Raw genomic sequence first — 13605 nt, 5'->3', positions numbered from 1 at the left:
GCTCCGCCTCCCCGCTGTCCCCCGAGCTTGTGGGAGTGGCGATGGGGAGAGCTGCGCTGAGCCCGGGACTGCAGGCAGCTCTGAGCAGCCACCGGGAGCCAGGCGGGACTTCGCGCCCCGCTCCCGATGGCCGCGCAGAGCTGCGCTGAGCCCAGGACTGCAGGCAGCTCTGCGCGGCCATCGGGAGCGGGGCGCGAAGTCCTGCTCATGTCCTGGTGGCTGCGCAGAGTTGCCTGCAGTCCCGGGCTCAGCCATCGGGAGCTGAGCAGGACTTCACGTCCCGCTCCCGATGGCCGCGCAGAGCTGCGCTGAGCCCGGGCAGGCAGCTCTGCGCAGCCACCAGGAGCCAGGCAGGACTTCGCGCCCCACTCCCGATGGCCGCGCAGAGCTGCGCTGAGCCCGGGACTGCAGGCAATCTGCGCAGCCACCAGGACATGAGCAGGACTTCGCGCCCCGCTCCCGATGGCCGCGCAGAGCTGCGCTGAGCCCAGGACTGCAGGCAGCTCTGCGCAGCCATCGGAGCTGAGCAGGACTTCACGCCCCGCTCCCGATGGCCGCGCAGAGCTGCGCTGAGCCCGGGACTGCAGGCAGCTCTGCGCAGCCACCGGGAGCCAGGCGGGACTTCGCGCCCCGCTCCCGATGGCCGCGCAGAGCTGCGCTGAGCCCGGGACTGCAGGCAGCTCTGCGCAGCCACCGGGAGCCAGACGGGACTTCGCGCCCCGCTCCCGATGGCCGCACAGAGCTACGCTGAGCCCGGGACTGCAGGCAGCTCTGCGCAGCCACCGGGAGCCAGGCGGGACTTCGCGCCCCGCTCCCGATGGCCGCGCAGAGCTGCGCTGAGCCCAGGACTGCAGGCAGCTCTGCGCAGCCACCGGGAGCCAGGCAGGACTTCGCGCCCCGCTCCCGATGGCCGTGCAGAGCTGCGCTGAGCCCGGGACTGCAGGCAGATCTGCGCAGCCATCGGAGCTGAGGGTTGCGCAGAGCTTCCTGAAGCCTGGAGAGCGAGAGGGGTCGGTGCGCACCGACCCCTCTTGCTCTCCAGGCTTCAGCGAAAGCCTGCATTCGCCCCATAGGACGCACACACATTTCCCCTTCATTTTTGGAGGGGAAAATGTGCGTCCTATAGGGCGAAAAATACGGTACTTGTATCTCAAGGCATTTGCAAACAACAATCAACCAAGCACTTTGGGCAGGGGGGCACTAACCTTTTTGGACCAGTAGGCACATGTTGAATGTTGAGAGGGTGCTGCCAGTCACAAAATAGCTGCTGGGTGGGCATGGTGTAAACCAAAATTAGAGAGACAGCCTCCGTGGAAAAGCCTAAGAGAAGTCAGCTGTGTCCTGCTAGTCCTGATTGTGGAGGACAATAATGATTTTTTACACACAAACACACACTGTTTCTGTCTAACAGCAGCAGGGAGCGTTCCTCAGTACCAGGAAAAGTTGGTGACAGCACACCACACTTCCATTCCACAGAAATCAGTAAGGTACTATCTACATATTTTGTCCCATTATGTTCTTCTAGAAGGGCTAGAGACTTTTGACTCTGGGGCACCTGCCCTGGGGCACCAGTGAAAGTCTTTGTGGGCAGCCAGGGAGCCCGCAGGTGCTATGTTGGTGACCTTGGACTCAGGAAGGGCTGCCATGCCATTCCACTGAGAACAGCCAGCAAGCTCTACAGCCCAATGCGTAGAGGAAGGACCTAAGCCTCACTGCAGGAACAATGGTCCAAACACTCATCAGAGCACTCCACACAGTGCAGCTGTAATGGTGCCCTTGGGGAAGGGGAAAGTGGTTTTCATTCCCCCTATCCCCACCCCCGGGAGTGGATCCCACACACAAAGAAAATGAGAAACTGTGACAGAAAGTTCAGAGGCCGGTACCTTTGAGTATTTTGCCAGCACTTATGCACCCAGGTTTTAACACGGCGCTCCAACTTGCAATGACTGTATTAGCTGGGGGATGAATGGGATTTCCCCAGCAACAACCTATTGTTTGGTTTGCACGCAGAGCAGCTGAGACCTACCCCCAAACAGAAGCATGGAGGGGAGGCAGTGGCATAGCGTGGGTTGTCAGCACCCGGGGCAAGGCAAGTAATTTGCGCCCCCTAACCCGGTAGGGGCAGAGAGCTGCGACTACGAGCGTGCCCCCCCAGATGTTGCGCCCGGTGCAGCCGGCCCCCCCTGCACCCCCCCGCTACACCACTGAGGGGAGGGCACAGGTTTGGCTCTCCTCTGCTGTGGAGTCTCTTTGACATAGAAAGTAAAGACCACTCCTGCTTTAGAAATGAATGGGTAAGTATGTACTGAAGGGGTGGGGGAAGCACCTAGATGCACTGTTCTAGGCTTTGAGTCAAAATGGTATGCAAATGAAATGTAGCAGTACTGTGTTAGTTTTTTTCAAGGGGAAATTTCTGGATCACATGTGACATATAAGCATTCTTTTCTCACCTGCTTGAAAAAACGGGGGGGGGGTGGTGGTGTAAGAGTGATGGTTTGGGCTGGAAGAGCATTAATGAGGCCAGAATGCCCTCAAAAGTTCCTTGATAATCCCATGACAAAGTTGCCTTTTGTTCAGGGAATTAAAGCTGATGAGCATCGAAACTAATTGTCTGGCATCTTCCTTTGGTCTTTTGACTGGTGCACAAACAAACAAACACACAAACACCCTACTCCCTGCCAAGCTAAGGATGATGTAATCTAGGTATCTGTGGAGAAAAGAAGGGGACAGGCTGAAGTCTGAAAAGGAAGAAGAGTTACTGAGAGCTAGTTTGGGGTTTAGAAGCTAGCAGCACTTCAGGCTGTTGGTTGTGGAGTTGTGGTGGGGGGAGGGGGGATTTTGGTGCACCACTGCCTATGCTTAACAAGTATATCTGTAAACAAGTGCAAATATTGCAGAACACCAAAGCTCCAGTGATCTCCTTCTAAAATAAACTAAATCTGGGTAAGCGCTGCATCCCTGGAAATTCTCACTACTGGGAAAGCTCAACAGACATTTCTTCTTTCCGCTCAACTTCACTGTGAGGACTTAAAGGTACAGGTGTCCCTGACCATTAGGTCCAGTCACGGATGACTCTGGGGTTGTGCGCTCATCTCGCTCTATAGGCCAAGGGTGCCAGCGTTTGTCCACAGAGAGCTTCCGGGTCATGTGGCCAGCATGACTAAGCCACTTCTGGCGAAACCACAGCAGTGCATGGAAACGGTGTTTATCTTCCCACCGGAGCGGTGCCTATTTATCTACTTGCACTTTGACATGCTTTCAAACTGCGAGGTTGGCAGGAGCTGGGACTGAACAATGGGAGCTCACCCCATTGTGGGGATTCGAACCACCAACCTTCTGATCAGCATGCCCTAGGCTCTGTGGTTTAGACCACAGTGCCACCCGCATCCCTAAATGTCAGGACTTAGTAGAACTAAATACTTTTCTTCCAATTGCATCAGGCCCAAACCACTAGCTATATATCATTACAGACAATACAGTGGTACCTCTGGTTACGTACTTAATTCGTTCCGGAGGTCCGTTCTTAACCTGAAACTGTTCTTTAGCTAATGGGGCCTCCTACTGCCGCTGTGCCACTGTCGCACGATTTCTGTTCTCATCCTGAAGCAAATTTCTTAACCTGAGGTACTATTTCTGGGTTAGCGGAGTCTGTAACCTGAAGCGTATGTAACCCGAGGTACCACTGTAGTTTGTTTTCTCAAAACAGAAGGTACAGAACAGGGCTTCATTTTCCTTGGTGGCTACAGTTATTTCATTATTTTCACTGTTGATAGGTTTTGTGGAATGTGGTGCTGAGGCGTTTGTGTGTTGAACAAAAACTTTTAAACCAGAGACAGCACTGAGATCAATCAATAAATTACTATGTACACTACAATGCCTTTGGCCCTCTTAAAATTATTAATTAACATAAAATACTGCTCCTCACAAGAAATGCTGTGGAAACAAGGTACAATAACATTGTAAAGGTCTCAACAGCCATCAATTTTTACTGTTCTAAGAAGTAAGAGATATGTGGGCAATTGTATTGGAGAGTATGCTGCTGCACACAGGAGTGGCCATTTCCTAGGTAACACAAGATCCTTTGGCAATAAAACGGGAGGCATGACCAACAGAGCTTAGAAAAAGGTCAAGCCAACAGCAACAAGCACACACACTTATGGCTCCCAAGTACGTGCTCTACTTGAATTCAGTATACTTTGCTTATCAGTCATGTGGCATTTTCTGGAGTTTTTCCATGCTCATGTAGTTCTGCCTCACTTTAAAAAGTTATTACTGGAAATAGAATTTCCTTCCCTGTGTAAGCATGTAATTCTCTCTAAAAGATATTTAACATACAGAACCAACACCTATACAATGTTTGCTTATTAAAGAGCAAGTCCATTCTGAGATGTGAAAAATTCCCTTCCCAAATCCATGTTTTTTGCAACACAGCCTAGGGGGTGGAGAATGTAATGTCTACAGATGTATATATAACGTTCTGGAGTTTAAGTAACAATTATTTCTTTTTTTTAAGCATTTCATTTAATAATAATAATTATTATTATTATTATTATTATTATTATTATTATTATTATTATTATTATTTATGTATACCCTGCCCATCTGGCTGGGCTTCCCCAGCCACTCTGGGCGGCTTCCAAAAGAATATTAAAATACTGTGATACATCAAACATTAAAAGCTTCCCTAAACAGGGCTGCCTTCAGATGCCTTCTACAAGTCTGGTAGTTGTTGTTCTCTTTGACATCTGGTGGGAGGGCATTCCACAGGGAGGGCGCCACTACCGAGAAGGCCCTCTGCCTGGTTCCCTGTAACTTGGCTTCTCGCAGTGAGGGAACCACCAGAAGGCCCTCGGTGCTGGACCTCAGTGTCTGGGTAGAACAATGGGGCTGGAGACGCTCCTTCAGGTATATTGAACCAAGGCCGTTCAGGGCTTTAAAGGTCAGCTCCAACACTTTGAATTGTGCTCGGAAACATACTGGGAGCCAATGTAGGTCTTTCAAGACCAGTGTTATATGGTCTCGGCGGCTGCTCCCAGTCACCAGTCTGGCTGCTGTGTTCTGGATTAGTTGTAGTTTCCGGGTCACCTTCAAAGGTAGCCCCACGTAGAGTGCAAGTAGTCCAAGCGGGAGATAATCAGAGCATGCACCACTCTGGCAAGGCAGTCCACAGGCAGATAGGGTCTCAGCCTGCGTACCTGTGATGGCCTGGGAATCCGGAGGTGGTTGAGGACTCAGTGCCCACAGGTGAGTCTCCCCCTGGGCCCAGTAACCCTTTAGCCTCTCCTGAACTGCAGAGGCTCAGGGCAGAGAGGCGAAGGGAACTGGTTTCTCCCAGGAGGAGTGCTCGCCTTAAGGCCAGGAGAGGCAGTTCTCCTGGGGGCCGGGGCTGCCCCTGGCCTCAGAGAAGATAAAGGCCAGTCAGCCCAGTCCCAGGTTGCGGGAGCAATGTCATTGAAGAGCTGTTTCAGCCAGCACCCAGTCCGGTTCCCCCAGAGTTCCTGTCCTTGCCTGGCTCCTCGCTGTGGACCCCGCTTCGCCTGTGGAGGACTGTCTGCCGACCCTCGACTCAGGTCCTGGACCTTGCCCCACGGTAACCTCCCCCCTGGACCAGCACAGTACCAGATGGAGCTGGTACACAGCTGCCCTGGACACGGATTTAACCTGTGCCTCCATGGACAGCTGTGAGTCCAAAATGACTTCCAGGCTGCGCACCTGGTCCTTCAGGGGCACAGTTACCCCATTCAGGACCAGGGAATCCTCCACACCTGCCCGCCTCCTGTCCCCCAGAAACAGTACTTCTGTCTTGTCAGGATTAAATCTCAATCTGTTAGCTGCCATCCATCCTCCAACTGCCTCCAGACACTCACACAGGACCGTCACCGCCTTCACTGGTTCTGCTTTGAAAGAGAGGTAGAGCTGGGTATCATCTGCATACTGATGAACACCCAGCCCAAACCCCCTGATGATCTCTCCCAGTGGTTGCATGTAGATGTTGAAAAGCATGGGGGAGAGGACAGAACCCTGAGGCACCCCACAAGTGAGAGCCCAGGGGTCTGAACACTCACCCCCCCACACACCACTTTCTGAACACGGCCCAGGAGGAAGGAGCGGAACCACTGTATGACAGTGCCCCCAGCTCCCAGCCCCTCAAGACGGTCCAGAAGGATGTTATGGTCGACGGTATCAAACGCCGCTGAGAGATCCAGCAGAACTAGGAAACAGCTCTCACCTTTGTCCCTAGCCCGCCGGAGATCATCAACCAGTGCGACCAAGGCAGTTTCAGTTCCGTGATGAGGCCTGAATCCCGACTGGAAGGGATCCAAATGGTCCGCTTCTTCCAGGCGTGCCTGGAGTTGTTCAGCAACCACTCACTCAATCACCTTGCCCAAGAATGGGAGATTTGAGACTGGGCAATAGTTGGCCATCGTGGCTGCATCTAAAGATGGTTTTTTAAGAAGCGGATTAATAACCACCTCTTTCAGCGGGTCTGGGAAGGCTCCCTCACGGAGGGAAGCATTCACCACCCCACGAAGCCCATTGCCCAGCCCTTCCCAGCTAGCTTTTATAAGCCAGGATGGGCAAGGATCCAGGAGACCGGTGGTTGGTTTCACTCGTCCAAGCAGCCTGTCCACATCGTAGGAGGTAACAGAATGGAATTGATCCCACGCAATTTGATTGACAGGACTCTAGCACTCTCCCGCCCCGCCCCTGCTCCCACGGTGGCGTCTACCTCTTCCCAAATCTGAGCGACTTTATCTGCAAAAAAATTTGCAAAAATATTGCAGGAGAAATGCAAAAACTCAGACAAAATGAGAAATGTTGAAGCCGACAGCCATCTAGCAAGACGTCTGGTGGTCCAAAAATACCAACAGGTGGTTTTCACTGTGAAAACACTTTAAAACATGACAAGACGAAAGGAAGTCCTTCTTCACATGGCACCCAGCTAAACAGTGGAACTTGATCCCACAAGATGTGGTGATGGCACCAACTCACAACAGCTTTAAAAGGGAATTAGACAAATATTAACCGTTACTTGTCCTGAGGTGTATATGCTGTCTCTACGAATACCAGTTACAGATAGGTAGCCGTGTTGGTCTGTCATAGTAAAAAAATAAAAAATCCTTCCAGTAGCACCTTAAAGACCAACTAAGTTAGTTCTTGGTATGAGCTTTCGTGTGCATGCACACTTCTTCAGATACTGTACCTACGAATACCATTTCCCAGGAAACAACAGCAGGAGAGAGCTCTTGTTCTGTTTGTGACATCTACTTCTACTTGGCCCCTGTGGGAAATGTATGCAGGACTAAAGACTTTGGTCTGATCCAGCAAGGCTCTTCTGTTGCTCTATTTTTTCAGCTGTGAAAGGTATCCAACTATGTCATGTTCAGAGCAGACCCAATAGTTTTTGTTGATTTCAGTGGGTCCACTCAGAGGATGACTAATGTTTGTTGGCCTTCACCCATGATTTCATCATGCTGACTTTCACTGTGAAGCAAAGTAAAGTCAGAATAAACACCCTTGTATTTTTTCCATGCAGGAAACTAGATTTGTTTTGTTGCCCTTGGCTCTTTTAGAGAATCTGACAGACCTTTTAAACTGTGTTCCATTACCACCTGCATAATCAGATAGCAATGAAACAAAAATCAGTTATGCTGGTCAGTAGAACTGCTGAATGTTCTTCGGGTCCGGCCTTCCTTCACGGAACTGAACTGATTCACTGAAGTGAATAAGACTCTCCAATGGCAAGGTAACAGCACAATTAACAGTCAGCTTTGCAATCCCTTTCACAGAAAAAACACTGACATGAAGCTGAAAGCTAACAGTAGTCCTCTTTGGCTGTACATTTCTTAAAAGAAGTATTTCTTTTCTTGTCTTGTCTTTAAAAGCAGAACTTCAATGAAATGCATAAACATCTCTGAATTAAGAATTTCTATTTTCCCCACTTTTCATACCTTAGATTCTGAATATTTCCTGACTGGTCCAAGAGGTGGCAATTCCATTTTGGAACTATCCACTTGCTGTTGTATAGAGTGACAAAATGACGGGCTGACATGGTGGGCTTTTTGCTTCCATGGGTTCCTTTAAAAATGTAGCATTTTATCAAGCCTTTGCTCCTTCCTTTTCCTTCGGACGTCCTGTACCCATTTTTAGGGTGACAGAGAGGCAGGCAGTGAAACTGCCTATCTTTGCTCCTTCCTTATTAGCCACAGAAATGCTTCAACAGCTTTCATTGCAACTTGGTTTAAAGCAGGCATGGCCAAACTTGGCCCTCCAGCAGTTTTGGGACTACAACTCCCATCATCCCTAGCTAACAGGACCAGTGGTCAGGGATGATGGGAATTGTAATCCCAAAACAGCTGGAGGGCCAAGTTTGGCCATGCCTGGAAAGGAATGGCACAAGTAAGGAATCTGAGCACTTGTGCTCAACCAAATGCTGGAGCTGCACTCCTTTTACTACCTGCATTTTCTTGAACTTGCAACAGGCATACTCTTATATACACAAATGCAGGATGAAAGTGAGGAATTTAAGATAAACCTCTCTCCCAGCGACGAGGGTTCTGTTTTCAAGCTACTGGCACTTTTGACTTTCAACTGAGTTAGGGAAACAACTTTTTTTCCTCCCTTGCTGCATATTGAGTGGTCATCAAAAAGTTGAGCACTGTGACAGGATGCAGATCTTCTCTTTGCTTCAGGAATAATAAATATTTAGTTATTTCAATTCGGTTGGAAATCTCTCACCGACTCGCACACCATTCCCAACACATCTCTGTTTCAGCAGAGAAGTCCTGTGCTGCTTTCTGTGTGATATTCCAATTTACCTACAAAAGAAGTTTCCCAAGGCCTCAGTGTTGTTTATTTATTGTAAGTGAGCTGAAGTTCTTGTGGTTCATTTTAAGAAATGCGAAAAGAGGAACAAGTTTTATTTTTCTCCGGTTAATTGCTCCTTGCGGTGAAAGACACTTTACAAACCCAAGTGACAGTTACTGAGGGATGCTGATACAGAGATCACCATCTGCAGCATCAACAATTTCAAGAAGAGCAGAGTCAGATGGAAATTTTATATCCACTACCCACATCAACCAATAGCAGAATGAAAGCAAAATATTACCTCCAGTGTTTAAGGAGGACTATATCTAAGCCTTCTTTGTTCTCTGAGCTGCCGCCTCATACTTCCTCCGCTATAGCATAAATATAAAATAAGCTAACTTCCACAACAGTAACAGTGTTAGTTACTGTGATATTCTGTGGGCTGACATACTGGCAGGTGTAAATGTGTGGCTGAGTGAAGATGACATTGCCTTGTGAAAGGGGAAAGAATAAGACCAGATGGACCTTGAATTTTTTTTCAACTTTGTGAGTCACCTCTCATTTTGCATATTTCTTTTTTTAGGACTAGAAAGAGCCTACCAGACCTATCTCAATCTGGTTTCAGGCCTGGTTTTGGCACAGAAACTATTTAGATGAGCCCAATGAACGATGCTGAGAAAAGGGACAAGGGATAAGCAACCCTGCTTATTCTCCTGGAGTTCTCTGTGTCTTTTGATACTACCACAGAATCATAGAGTTGGGATGCCAAAGGGCATCTAGTCCAAGCCCTTGCAGTGCAGGAACACCAACCATTCTGAAAGTGTGATTACCAGGGACAATCTGTTCATTCAAGCCATTGAAATCTTATTTCAACTACAGTGCCTCTAAATTTCATTTGCTAATCTGATGATAGATTGGTTACCTGATGTCGATGAAAACTGAAGTTGTGCAGTGTTAGAAGATTGCAGGGCTGCTCTTGCAGGGACAAGTGGGTTAAATCTGCTGCCTTCTTGGTGCCCGTTTTTGCTTTAGAGTTAATAATAATAATTTATTATTTATACCCCGCCCATCTGGCTGGGTTTCCCCAGCCACTCTCCCAACAGAATGAATAATAATAATAATAATAATAATAATAATAATAATAATAATAAAGTGATAAGAGCATATCGGTATTTAATGAATGACGCTTTGCAGGGTTAAAGAAAGAGAAAAATGGTGTAAAAAGTATAAAGATAGAGGTAATCTATATCAGACACAACAACTTAGAAAGAGTAAAAATTCTGAGGTCTTAGAACAAAGGAAGGAAGTCAATATGTGTATGTAATGACTAGATTAGAATGATGATACCGTTTTATTTGTAGATATGTGTTTTTGTTTTGTTTTGTTCTTTGTGTTCTTTTTTCTCTTGTGTTTTGTTTTTGTTTTGTTTTTTCTTGTTTGTACTGTTTTATTTTGGATTCAATGTTTGTTAATTTGTGTTGCAATTTTGCATCGAAAATAAATAAATAAATAAATTAAAAAGCGATAAAACACCAGACATTAAAAACTTCTCTAACTTCCAAAATATATGGGGATCCGATATGGACCTGTAGACTTATGGAAGGCAACAGAAGGAAGGATGGGGCTAGCACTCTCACCCAACCCAGGTGTGATGAGGTACCCATTTAAATAACACCTGGATAGGCCTAGAGCAGGGTTTTTCAGACGGAGGTTCACATTTCCACCTGGGTGATCTTCCAAGGCTCTACATCCCAGTGTTAGGCAGGACCAGAGGCAAAAATGGGCAGAGCAACAAGCGTACATTTTACCTTTGTACAATAGACTAGTTTCTACATTCACTCACAAAGAATCATAAAACTGTGTTGGAAAGGGATCCCAAGGTCATCTATTCCAACCCCCTGCAAGGCAGGAATCTCAGCTGAAGCATCCATGACAAATGGCCACCCACCTCCAGAGGGAGACCATTCAACTGTTAAGCAGCTCTTACTGTCAGAAAGTTCTTCCTGCTGTTTAGTTTCCTTTCTTGTAATTTGAAGAGCTATTGGTTTGAGTCCTGCCCTCTTTCTGGAGAGAATGAGCTGCAGGACTGAGGGTGCCTAGCTGGAAAAAAAACTTTCAAAATATGGTGCTGGGAGATTACAGCACAACATCAAGACGTTTATGTTATGGCATCCCCTCATATTTTCCTTCTGACTGCAGTGCTGTTTGTCATCGACATTAAGCTGCTGAGTCATGTCATCCAGAGGGTTTGAGTCGGGCGAGGTGCCTTTTGTATTTTATCATCAACACCCCGCTCTGTTTCTCCTTTTCATGAGATTTGGGTGAGGCAGTAAAAGTCCTGAACGGGTGCCTGAGATCAGTAATGGACAGGATCTGGGCCAATCAACTGAAGGGCAATCAATTTAAGAAGGATGTGCTGTGGGCAAGTCGTATTCTGGGGAAAAGGTTGTACTCCCTCTACAGCAGATTTGGGGGCCTTGTGATCCTTCAGGTGTTCCTGTCATGTACTGGTTGCCAATTTGCTGCCAGACCAAGTTCAAAATTCTTGTGTTAATTCACAAAGCCCTAAACAACATCGGCCCAAAGTCACTTAAGCACCATCTGATCCCTTATAGTCCACCTCAATCACTGTGAACCTGATGGGTCACTTTTGGTGGTTTCTCATGCCCTTGAGGTTTGCTTGGCCTTCACTAGAGACTGAATCTTTAGTGTGGTAGGCCCTGCCTTGTAGAACGCCTTACCAGTTGAGGTTTGGCAGGAACCATCTCTGCCTTCTGTCTTCTGAAAACTGTACTGTTTAGATAGGCCTTCATAGTATGAATTTCTCCAACCCAGTGATCTCCAGAGGTTTTGGACTGCAACTTCTATCATTTCTAAACCCTGGTCAGTGAGGCTTATGGAAGACACCAGTCTGCAGAAAGCTGGTGTACACCACTCTGTGGAGCAAGGGCAAGGAGACAGAGACAACATCCACCAGACCTGATAAAACAGAAGACAGCGGGGAACCAAGGACTGAACCCTACGTCAGGGATGTTTCAAGTTCTGATATTAGCAAACTCGAGGAAACAAAAAGGTGCTCACAGAGTTTTCACTACAATCTTATTTGCACTGGTTGTGAGAAGTCCAAACAGCACTCTCCACCTTGGTCCAGTTAAGTCACTGTTCCAGACAGACTATCTGAAGTTGTGCGGAACTGGTAAATTATCTCATTATATAGGTATACTTATAGTCTACTTATATAATTACTTCCTTCTTTTCTATATAAAAAGTAATGAAGCATAATGGCACTTGGGTTTCTCATATTATTATTCACAGTGCATAGTGTTTGGAGCTGTCCTACCCTACCCTCAAATGAGTTTGCTCATCTGTTGTTTAGTAGAAAACAGGAACATAATGCATCTATTTAGCAATACCTTTGTGTGACTTTCTTTCTCTCTTGGAACGCATTTAAACCTCAGGATCCCATAGCTCGTCCACCCACCGCCCAATCAATCTGTTATGTTTCCTAACCCAGTATCATGATGGTATGTTTCATTCAGTGCGTCTTCCCACACACCTCAGATTTGGAGTAAACCAGAATAGGATACAGAAGGAGAGGGCTCCTCTTTCTCCTGCCCACACTCCCTAGCTCAGAGAAGGCTGGATTGACATAGAAGAGCAGAACAGATTGACTCCATTATGCCTCACTTCCATGGCAGTGGATTGAAAAAGTACAGGAATTTCCAAATGCCAGAAAGCTAAGCATCTCAAGGAGAATTTAGATGAATGCCTTCTTTGACCACCGTCATTTAATGAACAAGAAGCTTGATGCATAATGTTTGATAAAGACTGGATATACAACCTTATAGAATTTCTGTAGGAAATGAGGGTGGAGGCCACAAGGAAATACCAATCGGTGTGCAGTAATAATACATCTTGCACTGCGAAGTATTTTTGGTACAGATTAGATTCCCAAGCTAAGTTGAGAACACAACTGCCTAGACTTCGCCAGAATGATATTTTTATGCTTTTGTGAGTCACTGATTCTCCAGAGCCTGTGCAATTGGCCTTTTCCATTTTCTATTTTCTCTCAATGGTGTGATAAATGCCTAGTGTGTCACAGATCGCCAGAGATGTCACTGACACGAACCAACAGATGCCCATAATATTTGCAATGCCACATCCTGCGCAGCACTCCAAACAGGACTAGAAGTGGGCAAGAGGGAAATAATATGTTTCCACTGATTAGAAATAATAACACTGCATCTTCCAGTGTCACCGAGGCCTAATTTTCCCACAACAGACTTGCTTGGCCTGGGGGGTGGGCAAGAAATTTCAATCTGCTGTCACAATCGAGAAACAACAGTACACAATAAAGCAATCATCTAGAAAAGCTTGAGATACTAAACTAAAGCCTTTCTAAAAGAACAGCACCTAAATCTTAAGTCATAGTCGCTCAAGTCCAAAGGGCAAGCCTTGCTGGAGTGTGTGTCTTACGAAGCGGCTGTAAAAACAGGGTAGCTGTTTATACTTGAGAGAGGATTCTGGCACTGGGCATCTATTTCTAGCTTCTTCTCCATTCCCTCTACCTCGCTACACATCCCTCCAGAGCAGTCCCAACATAATAACTGAGAATACAACCATTCTTCCACATGCTGAGGTCATTCAGGCAGACGGCTCACTGACTGGAATGTTGCTATAGCACTGGAGCCCTAAAGCTGTTAACTCCCTGGTGATGAAGGGGGTAGAGGCACAACACATGCCGGACTGGGAAATCCAGACAGAAAAGGATTAGTATCACATGAAGGGGATCTCCTG

General features: G+C 47.2%; 1 protein-coding gene across 9 annotated transcripts in view; it reads right to left on the bottom strand.

Annotated features, from left to right (window-relative positions):
- ST6GAL1 (ST6 beta-galactoside alpha-2,6-sialyltransferase 1) overlaps nt 1–13605 on the bottom strand; it is a 123884-nt gene that overhangs the window by 53612 nt on the left and 56667 nt on the right. The window contains exon 1 of one of the 9 annotated variants that reach the window (XM_083742125.1): nt 9731–9755. The exons of the other annotated variants lie outside the window; for them this stretch is intronic. The gene's annotated coding sequence lies outside the window, so the exon portion shown is untranslated. Of the gene's footprint in view, nt 1–9730; nt 9756–13605 lie in introns of those variants that run through there. 9 annotated transcript variants of the gene reach the window in all.

The sequence above is a fragment of the Podarcis gaigeae genome (assembly GCF_964106915.1).
Source record: "Podarcis gaigeae genome assembly, chromosome: 5".
Lineage (NCBI taxonomy): Eukaryota > Metazoa > Chordata > Lepidosauria > Squamata > Lacertidae > Podarcis > Podarcis gaigeae.
The sequence above is the reverse complement of the archived record's forward strand: the minus strand, read 5'-3'. Positions and strand labels throughout refer to the sequence as shown.